At 41.0% G+C, this 26,238-nt stretch overlaps 1 long non-coding RNA gene across 1 annotated transcript in view; it reads right to left on the minus strand.

The window, feature by feature from the left end:
* Positions 1-26,238, minus strand: part of LOC146397227 (uncharacterized) — a 317,714-nt gene that overhangs the window by 83,866 nt on the left and 207,610 nt on the right. Inside the window, exon 3 of the long non-coding RNA XR_014822550.1 lies at positions 10,455-10,603. This is a non-coding gene — a long non-coding RNA (uncharacterized LOC146397227). The remainder of the gene's footprint in view (positions 1-10,454; positions 10,604-26,238) is intronic.

The following is a 26,238-nucleotide window of genomic DNA, read 5'->3' on the forward strand; positions in this document are numbered from 1 at the left end:
TTAGGTGAGGTCCAAAATCACTTCATTAATATAACAAAAGGCACCTTTGTCACTCTTACCACTTAGGACATTCCAAGGGTTTTAGGAGATCGGGGCAGGAAAAGGCAAGGAAAGCCAAATATATATTTCTTATCCTAAAACACAGTATCACAGAGTGTATCTCCCAGGAGTCGAAACGACTCCAGGCTCTCAGATGGCTTTGTTTTCCAGCTGCTCCCCTGTGCTCCATCTCTGGATGCTTTACGATTTGATCAATTTGGCCATGCTAGTAGAATATCCCCATTTTCCTTTCCCATCCTACTTATGCTCCACCTACAATGATGCAGTCACATCTCTCATCAAAAGCAGGTGAAAAGCCACCCTGCACCGGGTGGGGGTAAGCTGCAAATCACAGTGGTGGTTTGGCAAGAAACCACATCACTGAGATTGTCTGGTCGGTTTTTGTCCCAGCCAGCAAGGCTGAGGAAAGGTGGCCACACTGGTCCCTGGCCCACTCGGCAACCCAGGCAGCAGCCTCCTCTGAGGACTTGCTACTTTCTTTTTCCCTTTCTTTTCTACCTTGATGTCACTGGCTGCCCCTACTTAGCCCCCCTGCCATTGACTATCCATAAGAGGCACTCGGACTCTGACAGTGAACAAGACATTGTCTATGACTTGAAGGGGCTTCCATTCTACAGGGTCAAGAGTTGTCAGGCACAAACCCTAATCCTGAAAACTCACGAGCACTATTTTACACCTGGGTTGGTATGATGGTGTAGGCCCAGTGGTCCGGCACTGCTTACAGCCACTGTCAAAGTCTCTCATGGGACCTGACCTCTTTCAGAGACAATGAACACACCTCCAGATCTGCCGTGGTGAAGACAGAGCTCAAGGGCAGGATGGTGAAAGCCCTGACTCATGATGTCCTCGCTGCAAGGCTCTGAGACCAAGAGTAAAATGGTAACCAAGGGGGCCTGGGAGGGACACTGGGGTGTCTGCTACAAACTTCACCCTAAACAACGTTTAAAATGTCACAACTGATAGTCAGCAGAACAGAGGCGAGAACTCATTCAGAAGCTCATTTTTTTTTCTTTTTGCTTTTTAGGGCTGTACCTGTGGCATATGGAAGTTCCCAGGCTAGAGGTCGAATTGGAACTACAGCTGCTGGCCTACACCACAGCCACAGCAACAGAGTATCTAAGCCACATCGGTGACCTATACCACATTCACGGCCACATCGGATCCTTAACCCAGTGAGAAAGGCCAGGGATCAAACGAGAGTCCTCATGGATACTAGCTGGATTTGTTTCTGCTGAGCCATGACAGGAACTCCAGAAGCTCATTTTTAATAAGAATTTTCAGGAGTTCTCTGGTGGCCTACACATACTATAATATGTATTATATATAATATGTCTCATTATGTACCATTAGCACTTAGACAAATTAAAATATATATATATATATATATATGCCTTGTTCTTTCTTTCACTTTTTTCAATTGATTAGATTTTCAAAGTATGATCTGACTTTACTCTGCCATTATATCTCAGAAATTGTTGACTTTTGTTCTTGATTAAAGAAACATTCTTGGCAAAGATTTTCCTCTAGGATGTCTTTTTCTTGCCTAAAATGTTCACTTTTAGCAACATTTCCCATGGGCCATCTGTCTCAATTATGGATCTATTTCAGAAAACCAACAAAGCAAAACTTAAAGGAAATCCAGTGAGTTCTGTGTCCAATTCTGCCTCGAGTGGGTTTCTTTTCCCCTTCGGTGAATAAATGCACTCGTTGATAAATCTGACAAAAACTGGAGCTAATGAAAACAATTAGAAATACCATGTAGGAATCTGCTCGCTGTGATCAACCTTGAACCAATTCTATTTCTATTTTGCAACAGCGATCACCAAGGATAAGAATACACTTGTGCTTATGATGACAATGTCTTTCAGAATTTTGTACAAGCGAGATCTCTGAAGACTACCACAGTGAAATGAAGGTTTCAAAGCTTTGGCGGTAACTTTGAAGTTTCCACTGGTGTTTTGTTGTTGTTTGTAGGGCCTCAGCAGCAGCATATGGAAGTTCCCAGTCTAGGGGTTGAATCAGATCTGTAGATGCCGGCCTATAGCAACATGTCTGTGACCTACACCATAGCTCACGGCCACGCTGGATCCTTAACCCACTGAACAAGGCCAGGGATCGAAACTGCATCCTCATGAATACTAGTTGGGTTTGTTACCACTGAGCCACAACAAGATCCCACCGCTCCTGCAGTTTTTATCATTGTCCCAGTGACAAAAATGAGATTCTTCCCAATCACCAACCACCATATCCACCTTGCTCTTACTCATCACCCTCCAGGCCTTGGGATCTACTGTCTTCCCGTCTACGTGATGGATTTCCTCTTACATATCATGTTTTCCAACAGGATTGAATTGGAGGTTATTTTTGAGGGGATTTTTAAGTATTTGCAAGTGACATTTCCATAGATTAATAGCAATCTGACGTTTAAAAAGTTTTAAAGAAATATTGGCTAGATCTCCACACTTCACCTCCTCATAACATTTTCCCCTTTGCAAAACCCTATGTAAGAAACTGCAGAGTGAGAAACTCCCACGAGCTACCCACGTATTTTCCCTCCAAATGGGCTTCTCATCTTTTTGGCAGTTTTTCACATGGTTTTTTTGGCTTTCACACTTTGGGTCATCTGTCGTATTTTGTTTATTAGAACAGGTGGAGATTTAGTTCTGTTTTTCCAAAGCATGTAAAACAGAGAGTGTAAAATATAAGGCTTGGCTTCAAAGAGACGAAGGCGATGGGATGAGGTCCTAGACGTAGAAAAGAACCGAAGTTTGAAGCTTTGCCCTTAGGCTGTCTTGACCTCTTCGATAAGTCAGAGTTTTTTGTTTAGGGGAGGGATCATTGCAGGAAGCAAAGCTGTACCCATGGAAAGGATGCACTTTATGTTGGTTTTCCGAGGGTGGACCATCCAGAGTCTAGGGTGGTACCTTTAATATCGCTGTCTCTTTGTGTGAACTTCTTAAGATTCCTGTTATTAAAACTCCCCAGGGCTGAGTTTTCTCCAAGTTGTACTTGTTGTTTGAAGTCTAAAGTGGTGAGCTGAATCCTACCTCCTCTGTGCCCAGTTCACACAGAGCATCCTGCAACTTTGGGTGCTTAAAGGCCAATGAATGGCAGCAGAAAACTCATAGTGTCGGCAGACAGGTGGAAGCCCAGATGGGGCAGCGCAGCTAAGAACCATAGGCCCGACAGAAGAGGCAGTGGCACCTGGAGGGCATGGTGGTGCTGGGCAGAAAGACAGTGGTTGAGAAAAAGACTGACTGCCCATGTCATGTAGTGACTGAGTCCATGTGGGGTTTGTAGTAATACAGGAAAGGATTTTGCTTTTTTGTTGTTGTTGTTTTTTGGGTGAGGCATGTAGTGTTTTGATGTGGGAATCTCAGTTCCCAGACCAGGGACTGAACCCAGGCCACAGTGGTGAAAGTGCCAAATCCTAACAACTAGACCACCAAGGAACTCCCTAGGAAGGAGTTTTATGGGAACCTGTGTTGTAGCAGAAGCTTTAGGGAGGGGGGTAGGGAGAAACTAGCAAACCTTTGTCACCATATCTCCTGAGAATCACATCTTATGAGATAAGATATATTTAATAGTTTCCTGTTAGTGGAAGGGTGATGATATCAGGTGAAAGTTCATGCAAGAATGTGTAGAGATTTTGGTGCTTCTGGTTGTCTTTTTAGTAAAATTTTTATCACCCAACTCACGTAACTCATAGTCTCAGCATAAAGACGAGTCTTCACTCCCGTGAAACCCTATCCTTTCCAAAGGTTTCTCCTCACATACTTCTCATGCACAACATTCTGATGAGCTTGACAGAACACGTGTTCTTTCCATTTTGACAGGAGCAAATGGAACCTCAGAGGAAATGGAAGTATTTGCAAGAGTGATGTAGCTAAAAATGGAAGGGAGTAATACTCAAACCCTGGTCTTCTAACTCCAAGATCGCTACGCTTTCTACCAAATCATGCTCATTCCAAGAATTTTTCATAATGAAACAGGTTGCACTAATTTTTAGAAATTTAGGTAAAATATACCACTAGACTAAGGCAATTTCTGTGATTTTCATAATACAAATAATAATACTCTGTAGTAATGTACTACATAATTTTCAAAGCACTTACAAATTTTAAATAACCTAAAGAAATTAACAGGGAAGTTATCACTGCCTGCACGTGACATAGAAAGAAACCAAGCAACAAGGAAATTCAACAACTTGCCTAAAATCTGCTGATTCTGATTGTCTATATGCTCATCACTAGAGAAGACTGCTTCCTGAAACTCTGCCATCACAGAAGTCATCCTGATAAATATAGCTATGGCCACACTTAGACATTTACTGTCACATTTTACTTTTTATTTTAAAACATTTTGAAATTCCTTTTTTTTTTTTTTTTTGGTTTTTTTTATTTTTGTCTTTTTAGGGCTGTACCCATGGCATATGGAAGTTCCCAGGCTAGGGGTTAAATCAGAGCTGTAGCCTCAGAGCTGTAGCCTATGCCACAGCCACAGCAATGCCAGATCCGAGCTGTGTCTGCGACCTACACCACAGCTCACAGCAATGCCAGATCCTTAGCCCACTGAGCAAGGCCAGAGATGGAAACTGCGTCTTCATGGATACTAGTCAGATTCATTTCTGCTGAGCCACGATGGGAACTCCTTAAAATTCCTTTTTAAGTACTTTTTTTTTGCGCTACTCCCACAGGTTGCAGAAGTTCTCAGGCCAGGGATTGAACTCTCACCACAGCAGTGACCCCCAAGCCACAGCAGTGACAATACCAGAGCCTTAACCACTAAGCCACCAGGGAACTCCCACTGTCATGTTTTGAAATTTCATCCATCATCATTCTTCTTTCTCATGCTTCACATATTGTCCTGAGTTCTCTTTCTAAGGCATTTATGGTGAACCCTGAACAAAAGTTGCTTCTATCTATAACTGAATAGTTCATTGACTTTCATGAAACTAAAATGAGATCATCTCTACAAACCACAGATGAATCTTCATCTTTGCCTCCCTCCCAATCCCAACCTTCTTTTAAAAAGAGCAAGAAGGTTGTCAAAATTGGCACCTTTTAAATTGGCAGTGTATTAGAAAAACAAAAACAAAAACTGTCTTTGAAAATAATTGCAGTGGGATGTCAGAGGTGTCACCTGCCTGCTCCCTGGCAGGTGCTAACAGTCAGAGTTGGCATGGATATTGGCTTTGTGTCTACTGGCCTCCTCAAGACAGTGCTGGGCTTACCCCATCATCACAGAGGACAGAGTGAGAAGTTTACAGATCCTTAGGATGAAAAAGAAAAAGGCCATTCTTTTCTTCCTTCCTGTAGCAGTAAGGAGGATCTGCCATTTAATTTTTTTCAATGCAACCTGTAGAAACCTCTTCCGGCATTGTCTCTGAGGAACACAATCCCTCTATCTATGTTCCTCCTCCTTCAGTATCAAAATCCAGAATGTTCTCCTTGGATCTCAATCACTGAAAGAAGCTTTTCTAAAATAGGATAATTGGAGTTCTTCTCGTGGCTCAGCGGTAACGAACCCGACAAGTATCCATGAGGATTCAGGTTTGATCCCTGGCCTCGCTCAGTGGGTTAAGGATCTGGTATTGCCCTGAGCTGTGGTATAGGTTGCAGATGCGTCTCGGATCCCACAGCTGTGATGTAGGCTGGCAGCTACAGTTCCCATTTGACCCCTAGCCTGGGAACTTCCATATGCCACTGGTGTGGCCCCAAAAAGGAAAAAAAAAAAAAGATAATTAAGCATCAAACTATGATTGAATTATTATGTAATTAAAGAGGAAATTTTAAAAACCTTTCCCATTTTTATATGTTTACTGCTCTCTGCAGATAGCCAATGTGATTTCAAGCCTGGCTGAAAGTTCGAGAAGAAACAGAGGAGTTGAAAGCACCATGATGCTGATGACCTGGCTATAGACTCAGAGAGCCTTTCAGTGTGGAGGCTTAAATCCCCTGCATCATGAGGTGAGAACATGGTAAGGAAGCTGGAGATGACTAAGACGTGAACTTTGCTCATGCACGACCTGACACCCTCCCTCAGCTTCCGGGAGAATGTAGCATCTTCCAGTCAAGGAATGGGTACTCAGTGTTGAGACTCTATGGAAGCACATTTTTTTTTTAAAGTTATGAGATCCAGCAATCCCACTCCTGGGTATATATCCAGACAAAACTCTAGCAGAAAAATACATGTATCCCAATATTCATTGCAGCACTATTAACAATAGCCAAGACATAGAAACACCTAAATGTCCATTGACAGAGGAATAGATAAAGAAAATGTGGTACATATATACAACATAATATTACTCAGTCATGAAAAGAATGAAATAATGCCATTTGCAGCAATGCTAGCAGATAACACTAGAGGTTATCACTCTAAGTAAAGTAAGTCAGAAAGAGAAAGACAAATACCACATGATATCGCTTACATGTGGAATCTCAAATATGATGCAGATGAAGCTATCCATGAAACAGAAACAGACTTACAGATATAGAGAACAGACTTGTGGTTGCCAAGGAGGAGGAGGTGTGGAGGAGGGGAGCATTGGGATTTGCAGATGCAAACTACCGTATATAAGATAGATAAACAACAGGTCCTGCTGTATTGCACAGAGAACTGTATTAAATGTCCTGTGATAAATCATAATGAAAAAGAATATTTAAAAAAGAATGTAAAAATCTAAAAAAAATGAAGTCAGGTGCTACTTATTTCTACAGGCAACCTCTTCTTTTTATTTGTACTTGGAAAGATGTTAGGCCACAGAGTGTGAGAAATATGACTACAAATCCAGAATGATCAAATAGAAGTCTTACATAAAATAATTGTAGAAGTGACTCTGGTTACTAGAATGTCCATTACTACTGTTGTCCCCACCACCTTACATGTTTTAATCCTAATATCCACAGTGTTTCAGAGAGTTCCACTGGCCACTCTGACTATATTATTGCGCACCAAGAAGTTTGGTGTGCAATTAAGTATGCTATAAAATATGAATGTTCAGCAATGCAGCAGAGTAAGAAATAGGGAAGTGAACTGTGTCGATTCTGGAGGTGACCACTGGTCTCTCAATCCCCATTCCACCACTTTCTAGGTATGCAATCTCAGGCAGGTTACTTCACTCACCTCATCTTAAAAGTGGAGATAAGGAATGTATTATCTCCTCGGCTTATTGCGAAGATTAAATGAAATAATGTCAAAAGAATTCTTAGTACTGTGTCTGATAAACAGTATGTGCTCAATCAAATATATATATGCTATTATTATGAGTAGCTTTGCCATTCTCCCGGCCTGTAAGCCCCAAATCGTCAAATTCCAAATTTATCTCTGATGGCTCATGTTCACAGTCAAAGCAAAAGCTACTAGCCCCACCGGGGGCCAAGCAGTAATTAAATGGTTCAATCCTTCTCTGAGACCTTCATCTTCTTTCCCAGTGCCTCAGGCACAGAAATGTTCTCTAACTCCCTCTGAGATTCATTGTCCTTTCTCTAGTCTAGTCCATCCATGCTGTCAGGCACAGTTCTGAACACTTCATTCCTTCCAAATATTCCTTATTGTGACCATTTTTTTCCCTTTTTTTGGGCGGTGCATTGGTGGCATATGGAAGTTCCCAGGCTCAGGGTCAAATCAGAGCTGCGGGCCTAGTCCACAGCCACACCAGATCCAAGCTGCATCTGCAACTGATACTGCAGCTCACAGCAATGCCAGATGCTTAACCCATTGAGCGAGGCCAAGAATCAAACTCACCCCCTCAAGTCTACTAGTTGGGTTCATTACTGCTGAGCCACAGTGGGACCTCCGTTGTGACCCATTTTTTTTTTTTTAACAGCTCATGACTTCCTTTTTTAAGATCTGCCCTCATATGTTCTTGTGATAGATTTAATTACTGGTCTCCAGTCTTTGTTTCATTGTAATAAGACTATATACATCCATACATTTGGCCTGTAACTTTGCTATGTTCTCCCTCTGCAGTTGGGGTATCCTTCCCCATACCATGTGACTTGCCTTGGCAATGGAATATAAATAGCTATTGCAGGAGCAAAGGTCTTCAATGTATTTCTCATGGTTTAACTTAGCTCTTATGCTTGGACCTGCCATGAGAAGAATATGCTACCCGGCCAAGCCCAGCTGAGATCAGCCAAACCTCAGCTGACCTGCAGATCCATGAGCATGAGAACAGTGGCTTGGTGGTGTACATCTGAATGCTGGGGTGCTTTACTATACTCCATTATTGTGGCAACAGCTGACTAGAACAGATCAACACCTTTTCCAGCTTCACATTTGACTATGCTGTAGGCTAATCATGAAAACTTGCTCGTCTTAAATATGTCCTTGGCTTTCTACCTTTGTATCCTGGTCCTTTTTTTGTCTTCATGCCTGTACACACATATCTAGTGTTTATTGGCACTAGGCTAAATAATCCTCTTTGTAATGCTACTGAATCTCAAAGTGAGCTGCCATATCATTCGAGGTTTATAATTTTTTTTTTTTTTTTTTTTTTTTTTTTGGACCATGGCATGTGGAAGCTCCTGGGCCAGGGATTGAACCTATGCCACAGCAGTGACAATGCCGGAACTTTAACATGCTGAGCCACCAGGGAACTCCTAAAATTTTTTAGTTTACCTTTTCATATGTGTTTAGTCTGACTTCATCATTGCAAGACAGACTTTGCCCTTTGATAAAGGGTCAATATATAGGAAGGGCTTCTATATTCCAGAATTTGATTGGTATTTTATGTGCAGTGTCTATCCATGAGGTAGAGATCATTGTCTCCATTCTATAGAAGAGGAAGGAGAGCCTCAGAGAAGTTATGTAACTTGTTCAAAAATGTAAGCAGTAGAAGTGGGGCTAAAATCTGCTTTTGTTCTATCTCTCAATACTATGCTTTTTGGCTATGCTGTCTTATCCGTTACATTTCACAAAATTACTAAGTAATCACTCTACTCCGCAGGTAACTAACATGAACAATAGTGTGTTTTAAGTGTGAAGAACCTCAAACGTGAAGCGCCACATCTGGGTGATTTTATCAGAGATATGATTTACAAATTTAGATTCCAAACCTGAAATAGCTCACACCTCCATCTCTTGAGGCTTGCTCTGAATCTTGCCTATGTTTGTTTCTTTAAGTTCTATAGAAGTCAGAAGGAAACCACAGAGCAACCACGCCAGGATAGCAGAGAGTCTGACCTAAGCCCACAAAAGCCAAAAGCAGCAGGGTTGGAGTCGAAAGCTTGGCTTGACACTTTGTCTCCAACTCACAGCCTGGCACCTTCAGGCTTTGTCTATTTTAACAGCAGAGTGCTAGCCTCGAATTTTGAAACCTTAACTCTGAATCTCTTGACTCCCTGTGTTTAAGATAGACTTTGCATGTTACTATTTTGAAGCAGCTGTTTGTCAGAGCTGGAGAGGAGGGAGGGAATCGAAGTTGGATGGGAGGGGCTCTTCTTAGATTTAAGGCTGCTCAACTACCAAGTTCAAGAGCTCAACTACCAAGTTCCCTCAATGCTGACAAGCTGAACCGCCTCACTCCAAACCAGGGTTTCTCAAGCCTTGTGGGTGGCTGTGGGGGCTGGGTGGGTGGGAGCTGTCCTGAGCATTATAGGATATCATAGCTGCAGCCCATCTCCACCTGTCAAATGCCAGCAGTATTTCCTTCCCCAATGGTGATGATAAAAATGTCCACAAGTACCGCCAAATGTCCCCTGGGGGCAAAATCACCTGGACTGAGAATGATTGCTCTCAGTGAATAAATGAGACGGTGACTGGTACAGCCTTTTAAACTCAGGAAGGAGAAATAAAGGGATGACAGATGAACTTATCTAGAAATATCATCCTAATAGCAATTAGATGAAATTTGGGGGGGAAATTAATTTTTTAACGACGTCGACTTTATCAGTATTAAACACATCTTAGGATACAAAAAATCAGAGGGAGGTGCCAATCAATGCCCAGCCTAGAAAAGCAAACTGTGAAGAAGTACTCAGTAAAGAGTAAAACCTAAAGGAAAACTTGTCTCTCATGGCAGGTGGGTATTCACACAGCATCTTGCTGCAGAGATATGAGCAAAAGTGTCCTTCTTGATCTTGGGGTTCCATGTCCTCAGAGCCAGATAACATGAGAACTCTATCTCCTTTAAGCCCCTTGCTCCAGGGACTCTGCTTATGTCTTTCTACGCAAGGCAGGCATTGTGGTTTTCCTTTTATGGAGGATGAGCCTCAGGCCTACAGAGGTGTCCCCTGCCCAAGTTCACAAGAACAAATGGAGGAATTAACCCCAGGTCCACCTAGTCCCCTAAGCCTGGGTTTTTCAGTCACTATGGTGCCTGCATGCCACAGCTAGGGGAAAACATTAAAATCCATCGATCTTCATGACGTAATCATCGCATTTCTTACCTCACCTTTCAGGAAACCCAGGGCTGGTTCATCCTCTGATGCCTCTGATCACTCACGTGGTGTTCAAGGAGATTGCTGCCCAGGGGGATAGGCTTGCAGAAGCCTCTGGTTCAAATATTGTGTGATTCTGTGGTTCTAATCAAAGCTACCTAAAAAAAGGAGGAAAGGCATGTCATCATTCATACTTAGCTGCCAAGAGCTACTGAGAAGGAAGCACTCAAGCTGTACAGAAAAGCGGCTCTGCTGTTTCCGGAAGAAATTCCACATTAATGGAGTAGGGTAGGACTGGATGGAGGGGATTCCAAGTGTCACTTTCTTATGACAGGTCCAGCAGACAAGGAGATCCTGCAATGTGGAAAATGTGGGGGCCCAAGGGACTAGGAGAAAACAGATGTCACAATGAGGGGCTGGCCTTTGAACCTCAGAAATTCTGCTAACATAATTCTGTTCCTCAGACTCGAGTTAAATCTAGGCATTACTCATTATTAAACAAAATGCTGGTAGCTCTATAATACCCCAGGCACTTTTCCTTCTTTTTTTAAAAAAAGGTTTTATTAAATATAGTTCATTTATAATGTTGTGATAATTTCAGCGGTACAACAGAGTGACTCAGTTATACATAGACACATACCCCTCCTTTTTCAGATTCTTTTCCCATACAGGTTATCACAGTATTGAGTAGGGTTCCCTGTGCCATACAGCAAGTCCCCATTGACGATTCGTTCCCTATACAATAGTGTGCTGCGGCACCACTCTTTTTTTTTTTTTTTTTTAATTGAAGTATAGTTGATTTGTAATGTTTTGTTAATTTATACTGTTCAGCGAAGTGATTCAGTTATATATATAGACATATATTTATTGTTTTTCAGATTCTGTATTTTTTTAGGGCCACACCCACAGCATATGGAAGTTTCCAGGCTAGGAGTTGAATTGGAGCTACAGCTGGTAGCCTGCACCACAGCCACAGCAATGCAGCATCCAAGCCACATCTGCAACCTACACCACAGCTTATGGCAACACCAGATCCTTAACCCACTGACTAGGCCAGGGATCATACCTGCATCCTTGTGGATACTAGTAGGGTTCATTACTGCTGAGCTACCACGGGAACTCCTCTTATTCAGATTCTTTTCCCATACAGGTTATAATAAAATATTGGGTAGAGTTCCCTGTGCTACACAGCAGGTCCCTGAAAACCACCCACTCCCTATACGATAGTGTGCATATGTATTGCAAGCATCATTGATGGTGAATTTCATTTTAGTTTACCATAACTTTTCTTGAGAGCAGGTTTTATAAGGATGAGGAAGAAGTTGATGAGGGAGGTGGACATTGAGTTGGGTGGTGGTATGGGTCATATCCAGAGTTCACAGAGCAGGAGGGGGCTCGGTGCTGGAGTGAGGTCCTCTGCTCACTTAGGCACTGCCGTGACTGCTCACCCACTCTGTGCTAGGCACTGAGGTTGTGATGAGGAAAACAGTGGAGGAAATGACACCTTTCAAATTAACATGTAATTAAATTTATAAATAATTACTGTGATAAGGGCCCTGCAGGGAAATACAGGGATCAGTTGATAGGGCTACCTGGCTTGTTTGAGGGGTTAAGAAAGAATTCTCTGAGGATGAAATGTTTGGGCCAAGATCTGCAGCAGAAGTAGCTGGGCAAGGGTAACTTAGAGGAAAAAGCTTGTGCAAAGATCCTGGGTCAAGGAGAATCTTCAGCCTTTGAAGGAACTGAAGGAGCACAAGTGGTTGGAGATGAGACTGAAGACGTGGAAAGGTATCAGATCAGGTCAACAGTTCTGTCCTTTATCCAAAAACAAAAGGATCAACACATTCAGATTCACCTCCAGGAAGATCTGTGATTGCTGCCCAGAGGAGTTCAGACGAGGCCAGGGCTGACATCTAAGGAAGCTACCACAACAGTCCTGACCATAGAGAGAGTCAGGATGGCAGCAGAAACAGAAACAGACAGATGGAAGTGATGCTGAAGAGGACGAGCCAGGCCTCAGCCCATCTGGATCAAAGCTTCTGCATGATTGCCATACCAGATTTTACTTTATTTTACTGTTTTATTTTCTTCTATTTTTTTTTTTTTTTTTTTTTGTCCTTTTTGCTATTTCTTGGGCTGCTCCTGCGGCATATGGAGGTTCCCAGGCCAGGGGTCGAATCAGAGCTATAGCTGCCGGCCTATGCCAGAGCCACAGCAACGCGGGATCCGAGCTGCGTCTGCAACCTACACCACAGCTCACGGCAACTCCGGATCGCCAACCCACTGAGCAAGGGCAGGGACCGAACCCGCAACCTCATGGCTCTTAGTCGGATTCGTTAACCACTGCGCCACCACAGGAACTCCTTCTTCTATTCTATTCTATTCTAGTGGTACCCATGGCATTTGGAAGTTCCCAGGCCAGGGATCAAACCCGCATCACAGCAGCAACAATGCCAGATCCTTAACCTGCTGAGCCACATGGGAATTCCTTAATACCATGTTTTCTGATATTCATGTCCTGTGACCACTAAATGTTACACCTGGGCATCATGTTCTCCAGGCCTTTCTTTATAGGTAAAGAAGCTGAGATCTGAAAGATGAAGTGACTTGCTCAAGGTCATATGATAGTGGCCTCACCAGGAATAGATCCAGGCACAGCAGACCAGCAGGTGGGGGCTTCAAAGGTCAATATGAAGGTCAGTGCCCACAGATTCCTTATAGTTGTGGAAATGAAAGATGACACAACCATAGAAAGAGATGTCAGCCTGAACCTCATTTCTGGTACAGGGCAGGCTTCATATGAGTACAGGGTTGACTAAAGTGTCTTTGTTTCCTCCTAACCTGCCCCTAAGACATCAGGAAGAAGAGCTTGATTATGAATACTCTTCCTTCATCATCAACTAATGTAAGAGAGGAGTTCCCACTGTGGCACAGTGGGTTAAGGATCCAGTGTTGTCTCTGAGGCAGCATGGGTTCAATCCTGGCCTAGTACAATGGCGTATAGATTGGGTGTTGCTGCACCTGTGGTGTAGGCTGGCAGCTGCAGCTCTAATTTGATCCCTAATGCAGGAAATTCCATCTGCCATAGGTGTGGCTCAAAACAAAACACTAATGTAAGAAAACTTTGAAGACTACCTAGGATGGGAAGTTGGTGGATGGCATGCAGGGATAAATATTTTTTAGCCTAACAAGACCTGAGTGTTGACTCAAAAAAACAGAAGGTAGCGTTCCCCAGTGGCTCAGTGGGTTAAGGATCCCATGTTGTCACTGCTGTGGTACATGTTTGGTCCCTAGCCTGGGAACTTTTGCATGCTGTGGGTGTGGTAAAAAAAAAGAAAAAAAGAAAAAGAAAGAAAGAAACAGAAGGCATAAAAGGAATTTGAATAAAAGGGAAAATTGATTAAATAAAACATTTTAATTGATTAAAATTGATCGATCAATTGAAGTAATTGATACTTTGCTTACAATCTGGAGAAATATGCTCTTATTCAGGCAAAAACAGAATAAAATAGAATAAATCAAAAACACAACAACCAACCAATTCATAAACAAAAGAAAGAACAAAAAAAGAGGAAATTGTTAGGCTCTTGGGAGCAGGGACCACTGTGACACTTTCTCATTGAAGAGAGTCTGAGCAGGACTTGTCCTGGCCTGAGATTCTTGTCTGCTTTCAAGGTGGCTGTTTCAGGAGGGAACGTCTGATTGGCTTGGTGCAAGGAGTGTGGTCCCTCCAGGAAGTATGCAACTGGCAACTCAGAAGAGGTAGTTACAATTAACCAAACAGGACTGCCCTCAGGAAGAGCTGCTGGAGCCTAGGTCACCAAAAGCAAATGCACACTTACAAGTGCCATCAGAAGGACACTAGTGAGCTTTAGTTTCAGGAATATTGGTACCTATACCAACACAGCCACAAGGAGAGACACCCTCCCCATCCCTATCCTGTTTCCCTAACCCCCCTCTAGCGTTTTCAGGCTAATTCACCAGGGACTCCACCGCTAAACTCTCAAGGTTTTCTGGAGAATCTAGTAATTAAAATCATCTCCTTTGGTAACTTTAGCGGGCTCGCTCTAGTACAAAATGCCCATCCTAACCTCGTAGTGGGTGGTCAGCTAATCAGTTTACCGGAACACATGCAAGTAAAGATTCCCTGTTAACTACACTTGGCTTTCTCCACATTCTTGCATTTCTGCAAAATCCTGCTTTTGGCTATTTTTGACTCTCTTTTACCTACTTCCCTCACATGCGAAGAAGCCATCTGCACACATAATAACAAACAGCATAACCAGGAAAAGGCTATGTGTTATCCCCTGACAGTGCCTCAAACAGGGGCAAGGGAAGTTCCAATTATCATAGCCTGTACATTGTCTTAGTAGACAAGTGTTGCAGAAGCTACTAGTCGTCCCCCAATATCCATTTTCCTTTTCTGATGTATTTTGGAAGTTCTGGTTTTTATTTTTAGTTTTTATTTTTCCTTTTTATTTTTTACTGAAGTATAGTTGATTTACAAAGTTGTGTTAATTTTTCTTTTTATTTATTTATTTATTTATTTATTTATTTATTTATGTTTTGCCTTTTCTTTAGGGCTGCACCTGTGGCATAGGGAAGTTCCCAGGCTAAGGGTTGAATCGGAGCTGCAGCTGCCCGCCTACACCACAGCCACAGCAACAAGCGATCTGAGCAGAGTCTGTGACCCACACCATAGCTCGCGGCAATGCCAGATCCTTAACCCACTGAGTGAGGACAGAGATTGAACCTACATCCTCGTGGATACTAGTTGGGTTTGTAACCCACTGAGCCATAGTGGAAACTCCTGTTGTGTTAATTTCTACTGTACAGCAAAGTGATTCAGTGACATATATATATATATATATATATATATATATATATATCTTAAAAAATAATTTATATATATAATTTAAATATATATTTAGATATATATATCTAGATATATATGTATATCTCTTTAAAAAATAATTCTTCTCCATTATGGTTTATCATAGGACATTGAATATAGTTCTTCATGCTATACAGTAGCACCTTATTGTTTATCTATAGAAGTTCTGATTTTTAGGTGGCTCATGGCACTGTGAAGAAAGGGCTTCTCTTCTCTGTAAGCCTATTAAAACATTTCAGGGAAGGATCAAAGTTCACTTGGCCTGGGAGGACATGTTCATCTCTGGCTCAATCAGCATGGCTGGAGGAAACATGTTTAGGACAAGCAGTTCCCTCAGGAACCACACAGTTTGGTTCTCCACAAGAAGATGGTCTGTCCTCGTGAGGGATTGGCACTGGGAGAATCAGAGAAGTTCAGATCAGGGCTTTTAAGATTTCTGAGGCTGATTCCTCCTGATTGGATCCTGTAGCCCTTCTGTGGTCACTGTGGAAGGTAATCTGGGCTAATTGCCAATTTGGATCTAAAGTAGGAAGGCTGAGTGTTGTCTTTCATCTTGAACTTACTTTTATTCTCACATGTGCTGCCTTGATATATCTGCTTATTATCACTTTCTCTATTTTGCCCTATATCCTACATGGTCTTTGTTATGTTTCTGTTAAAAGTCTTATTCACACGTTCATATGCTTGCCTTGATTATAGACATTTTTATTTTTACTGCTTCCTTATCTTTGCTTTCCTTCAAATCCATTGATTCAATCATCAGGTCATACACACACACACACACACACACACACACACACACACACACACACACACACACACACTATACCACACCATGCTACAGCACACACAAAATTCTGTCCTGAGTGAAAGAAACAAAAGCCAAAGCTTTGGGAAGTCAAAGCAAGAAACAACTTTCAGAAGAAGAAGACCCATCCCAAAAGTGGGGGGTGGTGGCGTGTGGTCACTGGGTGGCGATGAAAGGGGAAGACATCTTTAGCAGAGAGTAAATGGGAAAGGATGAAAATGGAAAACTCATGGAACTATAGGTCTGTTAATTAATTCTTTGAGATAAATGCCAAAGGTACAGCAAAGAAGAGATGAAGGTGGTTGTGTCTGGGGAGTAAGAAGTAGTGAGAAAAAGATGTTCAGGGTGCTAATAAATTTCATAATTAATCTTGTTGTGTTGTTATAATTTATAATTTATGATCATGTGATACAAGTGAAAATAAAATAAGGGAAGCATAGAAACTGAGTTGATGGGCATGGATTCTGGCCTGACTTAACTCAGGTTTTCTGTTTGCCTCTCTCAGATTTGGGTCCCCAGCAATGATCTTCTCTTGACTTAATCCCTAGTTTTGATGGCACCTTCCTGAGAAAGAAGTACATAGGATATTAAAACATATTGAGAAATCGTATGTCTAAAAATGTCTCTGGAGTTCTGCGGTGGTTAGGAGTTCGCAGGTTAAGGATCCAGCTTTGTCACTGCCGTACCATAGGTTTAGTCCCTGGCCTGGGAACTTCTGTGTGTTGTGAGCATGGCCAAAATTTTTTTTTTAAATTTCTCTGCTCTGCACTGAAACTTATTTGTGACAGGCATAGGATTCTAAACTAGAATCCATTTTCCTTTGGAATTTCTCCATCATCTTTTAGTTCTATTATTTTATTGAGAAATCTGAAGTCATTCTGAATCTTTGTTCTTTGTGAGTAAACTTTTATTTTCTTTTCTGAAAGCTTTTGGAATTTTCTTTTTGATTCCAGTATTCTATGATTCTACAGCCTTAGTAAGGATCTTTTTAAAGATTTTTTTAGAGCTGCACCCATGGCATATGGAAGTTCCCAGGCTAGGAGTCCAATCAAAGCCGCAGCTGCCAGCCACAGACATAGCCACAGCAACACCAGATCCGAGCTGCATCTTCAACCTATGTAGCTCATGGCAACATGAGATCCTCAACCCACTGAGAGAAGCCAGGGATCAAACCGGAATCCTCATGGACACTGTGTTGGTTTCTTAACCCACTGAGCCACAATAGAAACTCCAGTAAGGACCTATTTTAATTCACTGTAGTGGAACTTGATGAGCCTTTTGATTCTGGAACTTTTTCCTTAGCTGTTTAATTGATTGTTTTCCCTGGTCTATCTTTCTAGAATTCCTTTCATTTGGATGTTTAGCTTTTTGGACACGCTCTAGTCTCTAACTTGTGATTCTTTTCTTCCTTATTTTCCATCGTTTAGTCTTTTTGCTCTATTTTCTGAGAAATTTCCTCAAAATTATCTTTCAACACTTCTGTTGTTACGTTTATTTCAGCTTTCAGATTTTTATGTTCTAAAACTCACTCATTATCTAAATGCTCCTTTTTTATAAATAGAACATGGTTTTTATTTCACATATATAGTATCTTTTCTCTCAGAGGATATTAATCATTCCTCCTCATTGTTTCCTCCTTGCTTGGATTGACTTTATTTTTTTATTTTTATTTTATTTTTTTTGTCTTTTTGCTATTTCTTGGGCCGCTCCCGCGGCATATGGTGGTTCCCAGGCTAGGGGTTGAATCGGAGCTGTAGCCACTGGCCTACGCCAGAGCCACAGCAACACGGGATCCGAGCCGCGTCTGCAACCTACACCACAGCTCTCGGCAACGCCGGATCCTTAACCCACTGAGCAAGGGCAGGGACCGAACCCGCAACCTCGTGGTTCCTAGTCGGATTCGTTAACCACTGCGCCACGACGGGAACTCCTGGATTGACTTTAATATCACAGGGTCCTTCAGGTGTCTAGTGGTCCTTGGCTCACCAAATATGGGGCTCATACTTAAGAATTTAGTTTTCTTGGATGTATTAAGTTAGTCAATACAAGTCCTTCTGCTTTCCAGCTTCCAAACTTTTTTTTATCACTATCCGAAAAGGAGAGATTCTTCAAAAAAGAGAATTCTGTCCATGGGAAGAAAGATGATTTTCATTCTTCCTCTCCTTGTTGATAAATGATACTCTTTGGAATAGAGGCCAGGCAGCAGTATGAGAGGAGGACAGGACAGGATTCTTGCTAGGTGGTCCAGAACAATTCTGTGTTGATGCCAAACTCACAACCCAGCTCAGAAACCTGGGCTCATTCACTAATTATTAAAGAAGTGCAAATCAAACCTAGAGTTAGATACCACCTCACACAGATCAGAATGGCCATCATTAAAAGGTATAAAGATAACAAATGCTGGAGGGGGTGTGGAGAAAAGGGAACCCTCCTACACTGCTGGTGGGAATGTAAGTTAGCGCAACCACTATGGAGAAAAGTATAGAGGTCCTTGGAAAACTAAATATAGAACTACCGTATGAACCAGGAATATCACTCCTGGGCATCCATCTGGACAAAACTATAATTCAAAAAGATACATGCACCCCCCCATGTTCACAGCAGCGCTATTCACAATATCTAAGACATGAAAACAACCTAAATGTCTATCAACAGATGAATGGATAAAGAAGATGTGGTACATATATACAATGGACTATTACTCATAACAAGATAATGCCATTTGGAGCACCATGAATGGTTCTAGAGATTATCATACTGAGCGAAGCAAGTCAGAGAAAGACAAATGACTTACGATACCACTTATACATGGAATACAAAATATGACCCAAATGAACTTATCTATGAAATAGAAACATGGACATAGAGGACAGACTTGCGTTTGCCATGGGGGAGGGGTGATGGAGCGGGGTGGATTCGGAGTTTGGGGTTAGCAGAGGCACACTATTATATATAGGATTGATAAACAACAAGTTTCGACTCTATAACCCAGGCAACTATATTCAATATCCTATGATAAGCCATAATGGAAAAGAAAATTAAAAAATTATATGTATTTCTGCTGTACAGCAGGAAACACAACATTGTAAATTAACAGTACTTCAATAAAAAAAGAAAGAAAGCTCTAGGCTCAAATTTCTCATCTCTCTTTGAAGGTAGCTTGAGCCCCACCTACTGCAAACTCTTAGGTAGCCCTCCTTCCCCACCCCTTTCCTTCCCTAAGCAGCTGATCAAAGCAACCTTCTTCTTTTGGGGGCGGATTTAACAAATGACTTGATTGTTGTAGCTCTATTTAGCTTTTTTTTTTGTGTAGTGTAAGTGTTCTTAAAACTTATAAACTGACATTAGAAAGTCATGTTTTAATTTTTTAATGTATTTTTATTTTAAAAAATTGATTTTTTATTATATATACATATTCTTTTTCAGATTCTTTACCCATATAGGTTATTGCAAAATATTGAGTATAGTTCTCTGTGCTATAGAATCGGTCCTTGTTTTTAATCTATTCTATATAGATGTTATGCCCAAACTCCTAATTTATCCCTATTCTAATTTGTTTTTCTATGTCTGTGAGTCTGTTTCTGTTTTTTAAATAAGTTCCTTTATATCATTTTTTTAAAAAAAGATTCCACATATAAATGATATATCACATGGTGTTTGTCTTTCTCTGTCTGACTTCACTTCATATGCTAGGTCCATCCATGTTGCTGCAAACGGCATTATTTCATTCTTTTTTCAAAGCAACCTTCTCATCCACCTGCATGGCTTTCCCTGAAGGCAGTTTTGGGAAAACAGTATTTTCTCCATCTTATTACATTTGCAGGTATTTTAGTGTCTTTTAAACGTAGATGGTCAGATGACCCAGTCTCTCTTTCCTGCCTCAGTCTCCTCCTCTGTAACACTGGGGGCAACACTGCCTCCCCACCACACCATGGTGACAGGAAGTTACTGGAGGCCAAGGGCTAGAGCTGCCACTCACCAGTGGAGACACCTTCTCCCAAGGCCTCCGTCACCAGAAGGCCCATGCCTATGGTTTGCGAAAGTGAAAGTAACTTTAAACCTCATGAGATCAAAACATAAGGTAAAAAAAAAAAAAACCCCAGTAACTAAATTCTCACATCCACAACCATTGCAAGCAAAACTGAAGAGGAAAAGGAAGATATGAAGCTCTCCAGGCAGGAAGACAGCCCTGAGCACAGACCCAGGGAAGGTGCCAGACTCCTGGCTTCCTTCAGACAAGGGACTGTTTCCCCCACCCCCTTCCTTCTATTTTTATAACCTAGAGAGGAACAGGAAGGGGTATACCTGTTTAAATGTTTGTCAGCTCTCAGGGTCTGCCTGTGTTCTAGAAGCTGATGGGGTTGTGAGCCTGTCACAGAAAACGGTTCTGACATGGGGCAAGGACTTAACTGGCCAGGTGGGGGGACATTTGCCATCTCGTCTCCAGCTGCACAGGGAGCCCTGCATATGGTATTCAGATCCAAAGTTACAAAAAGACTCCCAGGCTCTTTCACTTATCAGTGAAAGGGAAGGTGGCAGCAGAGCTCAGGTTTGAGATCAATCTGTCTCCAGGGATCTCACAGGGACAGAGGGATGACCCAGGTTGCTGGGACCAGTCATCACTGCACCGCTGTGAAATGCACATCACTTAAATGAAATAGTCTGTGCAAACAGATGATAGGAAATGTATATGTTTCTCATGTTAAATCTACGCCCATCGGGGCAGCTCCTGGGTTTCTTATTTTTTCCCTATCAGCCACTTCCCATCAATTCTCCTTTTTGATCCCCCACTTAAATTCCAGTTCTAGTTTTCTCCTTTTCTTTTGGTCAGAATAGTTCTAATAGGTTTTCCATATTTAGAAAATACAGAACAGTTAAATTTGAATTTCAGAGAAACAATGAAATGTTTTTAGTACAAATCTGTCTGATGTTATATTTGCACTTGTGCATTACAAAGTTCCTTGTGATTTTTCTGAAATTCAGTGAGACAGACTCATACTAAAATTTTTTCATTTTTTTCTCTGAAATTCAAATTTAACTGGGTCTGTATTTCACCTGGTAATGCTAACTCTAGGTCTTTTTTCCTCTCCTCTTCTGAACACTTTCCAGAGAAAGCCTTTCTTTAAGCCACAGGGAGAAATAAAGGATTATAGGCACGTTGGTTCCCATGCTGTGACCTAGAGAATAGATGAAGTCCTATTGACTGAGAAGCTAGGACGGTAACAGTTTGCTGGCTCGTGGTAAGATGAGTAGGGTTGTTTGAAATTTGCTTCGCCCAGGGAATAACGTTATAACCAATATTCATAGCTTTCTCTACTGATGTGATGACCTGTAAAACAGGATTCCTAATTTTGCAGCATCAAATTTCTAGCACATGGGTTCTTGAACGGACAGAGGATTTGTTTTTTTGAGGTTGTTCTTTTAAACTGGGAGAACTTCAGTTCAGGAAACAATTCTCGAGCAAATGTTAAGTATATGTCCTACACCAGATGCCTCTTGAAGGATCTGTCTCTTACCTTCACCATATTTTAATTCATTTAGGGAACATGCCTAATAAGGCAGCTAAGCTTTAGGGCACTATACTTGTTACATGAGCAGTATACATTTAAGATATTAATTTTACAGAGGAATTCCATTCCTTATAATGTTTGATGTGTTTTTTAGAAGTACACAGGTTTACAAAACCAATAACCATATATCCCAATGACCTTAAGAATGACCAGATCTTAATCTTCTGCATTTTTGCCTTATATAAAATTTTACACACTATTTCCCCTATGTCTTAACATCTCTAAAATTGGGGGCATTTTTGGGCGGTTGCACCCACAGTATATGGAAGTTCTTGGGCCAGGGATCGAACCCATGCCACAACAATAACAACGCTAGATCCTTAACTTGCTGAACCACCAGGGAACTCCTGGGTGCATTTGAAAATTCATGGTATATTGTGGCCTCGTTTTTTCCTGAGTGATACATAAAATAATAGTGAGCTTTATAATTGATGTCAGCTTAGACTTTATAAACAGCATAATTTTTACTAATAGTATAACATTACAGATAAAATTGAAAGACTCTTTTCCTTCCCTACTCCTCACCCTCAGCTCTGCTGGGGTCTCATTCTTCCTTCACTCTGCAGAATCAAAGATTATCATAAGTTTAATGTGTGTCTTTCAGGCCATAATTATATATTTTTTCTTAATAAGTATTATCTTTCTCTGTTATTGTTTTGCATACACCTGCCTTCTCTTTTTTAAATTATATTTTTAAATCAATCCATATTGATTCATGTGGAGATATTTATCTCCTCTATCATATTCTATAGCATGAATATACTATAATTAATTTATCCATTCTCTTATCAATAGATATTTAGGTTGTTCCCAATTCATTTTTCCAGTGTTATATTATTATAAGCAAGAATTCTGTGGTATTTAAAATTTAGCTTAATAATCCACATTTAGGAAGGGAATTTCCAGGTTGTAGGTTATGTACATTTTCAATTTTTGATGTGTCTTTAATTTAAGCCTGTGTTTAGTGATGCTTTTAGCCTTATGAGTAAAATCTGGATTTGTTATTGGGCGAGGTTTGTTTTCTTTCTCTTCAGAGGAAAGCCCTTTCTGTTTTGCCTTTTACCCACTTCTTGCCAGAAATCATAATGGTACAGTGATAAAGCCACTCGCCCTAAATGTCACCTTTGAAACTTCTTCTGTGATGGTTTGTGGGCCATCGGTCAACCGAACCACCCACACTTCCTAAACCATCATTGTATTTCCAAAGACTTCTGTGCTTGAAAGGCCACATAAGGCTCTCTCAGGTACATATGTCTATAACCTGGGATTGGAGAGATGAAATAACGGTGGTAAGAATTTTAAAGACATAGTAGTGTATATCAAGGGCCTAAGGTGGGCATTTTCATTTGGTCCAACAGTGCTACATCTAGGAATTTACTATAAGAAAGTAATTAAAGAATTGCACACAAAAAAGAAGTGACAAAGTTTGAACTATGGGCAAGTTCATAACAGTAGTAAGTAAGAAACAGTATTAGGGTTCTTCCATAGAAGTAACCTTCTGATTTTAAATAAATCAAGGTGAGTTTCTATGAAAAAAAATTTTCCCAGAAAGTGCATGTAGCATGTTGTTAAACGAAGAAAATGGGGAAAAATATACTTTGAAGATTATGACTTCTTTTAAACAATATATTCATGGAAAACTACCTTGAAGGATATAACCAAGTCACAGCAGTGGCTATCTCTGGAATGTGGAATTATGGATGGGTTCTATTTTCTTCTTTTTGTCATTCTGTCCTTCCAATTTTTACACAGTGAATTTATATTATTTTCATAACCAAAACAATTGAAAAAATGTGCTAGGCTTTTGTTTGCTTGGATCATGATTTTGTGTTGAGAATGAGCATTGGAAACTAGGTGGGCTGACAAGATTTAGGAGCAAGATGGAATAGGGCAATATATTTTTTGTTTCTTCTTTAAAATTGTATGGCTGCACCCATGGCATATGGAAGTTTCTGGGCCAGGGATTGAATCTGAGCCACAGCTGTGACCTATGCCACAGCTGTGTTAACACTGGATCCTTTAACCCACTGGGCTAGGCCAGGGATCAAACCTGTGGCTCCATAGTGACACAAGCCTCTGCAGTCAGGTTCTTAACCCACTGCACTACAGCAGGAACTCTGGGAAATAGGTTTAATAAAACACATTATCTGGGAACAATTTTGACTTTTTCTTGTGTTTTCTTTTTTCTAAACTTTTTTAAAGGATTCCAAGTATAAATATCCAGAGATGATTAGTGTCTTGCAGTGAACAATACAGATTTTTTTTCTATTTTTAAAAGGCTGCTGCACTTACTCCTTCACCATTGGTGGAGAATTTATGCTCCCAGTAAAAATCTGTAGAGTAGTTTTGATAGCCTTTCTTGATAATACATTTAAGAAAGGTATCTAACGCTTCCTTTAGTGTTTTTTTTTTTTTTTAATTTTAATTTAGGTTGGAGGACACCAAAATCTCTTCTAGAATAAAATTCTCTTTAGAGTTTCAATACTCCTTCCTTGAATCTTCACTGTGGGGAAAAAAATGACTTGGTCAAGGCAAGAAGCTCTGTTTACTGCAAGCTTCTTATCGGCTTCAAAATGTTCAAGTTATAGGAGTTCCCATCGTGGCTCAGCGGAAACAAATCTATCATCCATGAGATGCAGGTTCGATCCCCGGCTTCACTCAGTGGGTTAAGGATCTAGCATTGCCGTGAGCTGTGGTGTAGGTCACAGATACAGCTTGGATATGGTGTTGCTATGGCTGTGATGTAAGCCAGTAGCGACAGTTTCAATTAGACCACTAGCCTGGGAACCTCCATATTCTGCAGGTTTGGCCCTAAAAAGACAAAAAAATAAAAAAGGTCAAATTGTAGTGTACATTAAGTGAATATGGTTGCCTGCAGCCAGGCTCCTTAATGACCAAAGATACTCAAATTTAAATACCCTAAAGTGGTGGGGAGGGATAAATTAGGAATTTGGGATTAACATATATGACTATTGTATATAAAATAGATAAACAACAAGGACCTACTATATAGCACAGGGAACTCTACTCAACAGTCTGTAAAAACCTGTATGGGAAAAGGATCTGAAAAAAAAAAAAGGATATGTGTATATATATATGACTGATTCGCTTTACTGTACACCTGAAACTAACGATACCGTAAGTCAATTATCCTCTAATAAACATTGAAAAATAAATAAATATCCTAAAATTGCTATTATAGTAAACTAACCAAAACTATTAAAATGATAAAATTTAATACCATTTGGTTTATGAAATATGCAAAAAATGTCATATATACCTACTGACGATGGACTTGAAATGGTTTCTGTTTTTACGGAAACAATCTGAACAATATGTAAGAATGATCATAAAGAGTTTTCACTCCCTAAAGAAAAAATGATTTGCACAAAAATGTACAAAAGGCCATTTGTCATACTATCCTTTCATAACGTAACTTCAGAGCAATTGCACCAGAGTTCCAGGTCCCTTCCAACTTTGAGTCACTGATTCCAGGGTCCAGAAAATCACAACATTTTAGAGATGGAAGGAAACTTAAAGGTGTAAGGAGGTAGTCTTCAGGGAGGTTTGAAGATGGTCCCCCAGGTAATAACTAAAGATGTTGTGGTAAATGGGTCTGTAATTATGAGTTACACATATTTCACAAAAAACCTCAGTAATGAGGCAGCACCCTGTGAAAATGGGTTGTTGGTCAAGGCAGGGTCAGGCTGAGGACTTTAGGGTCCTCATCCAACTTCTGCATTTTTGAAAGGAAGAGATGGAGGTGCAGGGAGATGAAGTGACCAGCTCAATGCCGAGGGATTGATTAATTGATTCATGGATGTGAGACGAGTGTGGGAAATGGGGCAGCTGTGTGAATTGTGCCTCACTTTTGGGGTTGGGAGGTTTGGATGAGGCTGAGGAGGTGTAGGAACAAGCCTGGGTACCACGTGCCTGGGTACCACGTGCCAGGGCTGCAGGGAAGGGGGGGCACCCCCACATTCCAGACAGACAATAGCTCTGGAAGTGGTGTGAATGGCACCCACCCCACCCCCACAGTTAACCTCAAAGACGTGTTAATTTCACAGTCAAACTGAGGACCATTTAAATTCAGGCAGTGTCAGAAAACAAGCATTTATTTGGAAACCAAAGTACAATTTGTCTCTTTTCCTTTGCATTGTCTGGCCCATTAATTTTCCCAGAATAAAACATCTTCAAACAGACTCTCCCTGCTTCTAGTATACCCAGTCCCAGTCTAGGCAAACAGGACCTTTCAACAGAAGAAAAGACATTTGCACACCCCTTGGTGAAGACAGTATCCTCTCTTATTAGCGACATCATGAGGTCCTTCCAGAGTCCATCCCATTTATTAGAGTGTGAGCACTTTCAAGCCACATCATTATGGTTTTGGATGATAGCTTTACCTTTCCTTTCTTCATGTTGTGGTTTCTCGATCTTGGGCACTGTCTACATTTTGGACCAGATAATTCTTTTGTGAGGGGGAGGGGAGGCTCTCCTGACTATTGCTGGACATGAGCTGCC

Source organism: Sus scrofa, chromosome 13 (assembly GCF_054392235.1).
Source record: "Sus scrofa isolate SSC_HxYL_T2T_F1_AM1 chromosome 13, Sscrofa_HxYL_maternal_Yorkshire_Landrace_v2.0, whole genome shotgun sequence".
Lineage (NCBI taxonomy): Eukaryota > Metazoa > Chordata > Mammalia > Artiodactyla > Suidae > Sus > Sus scrofa.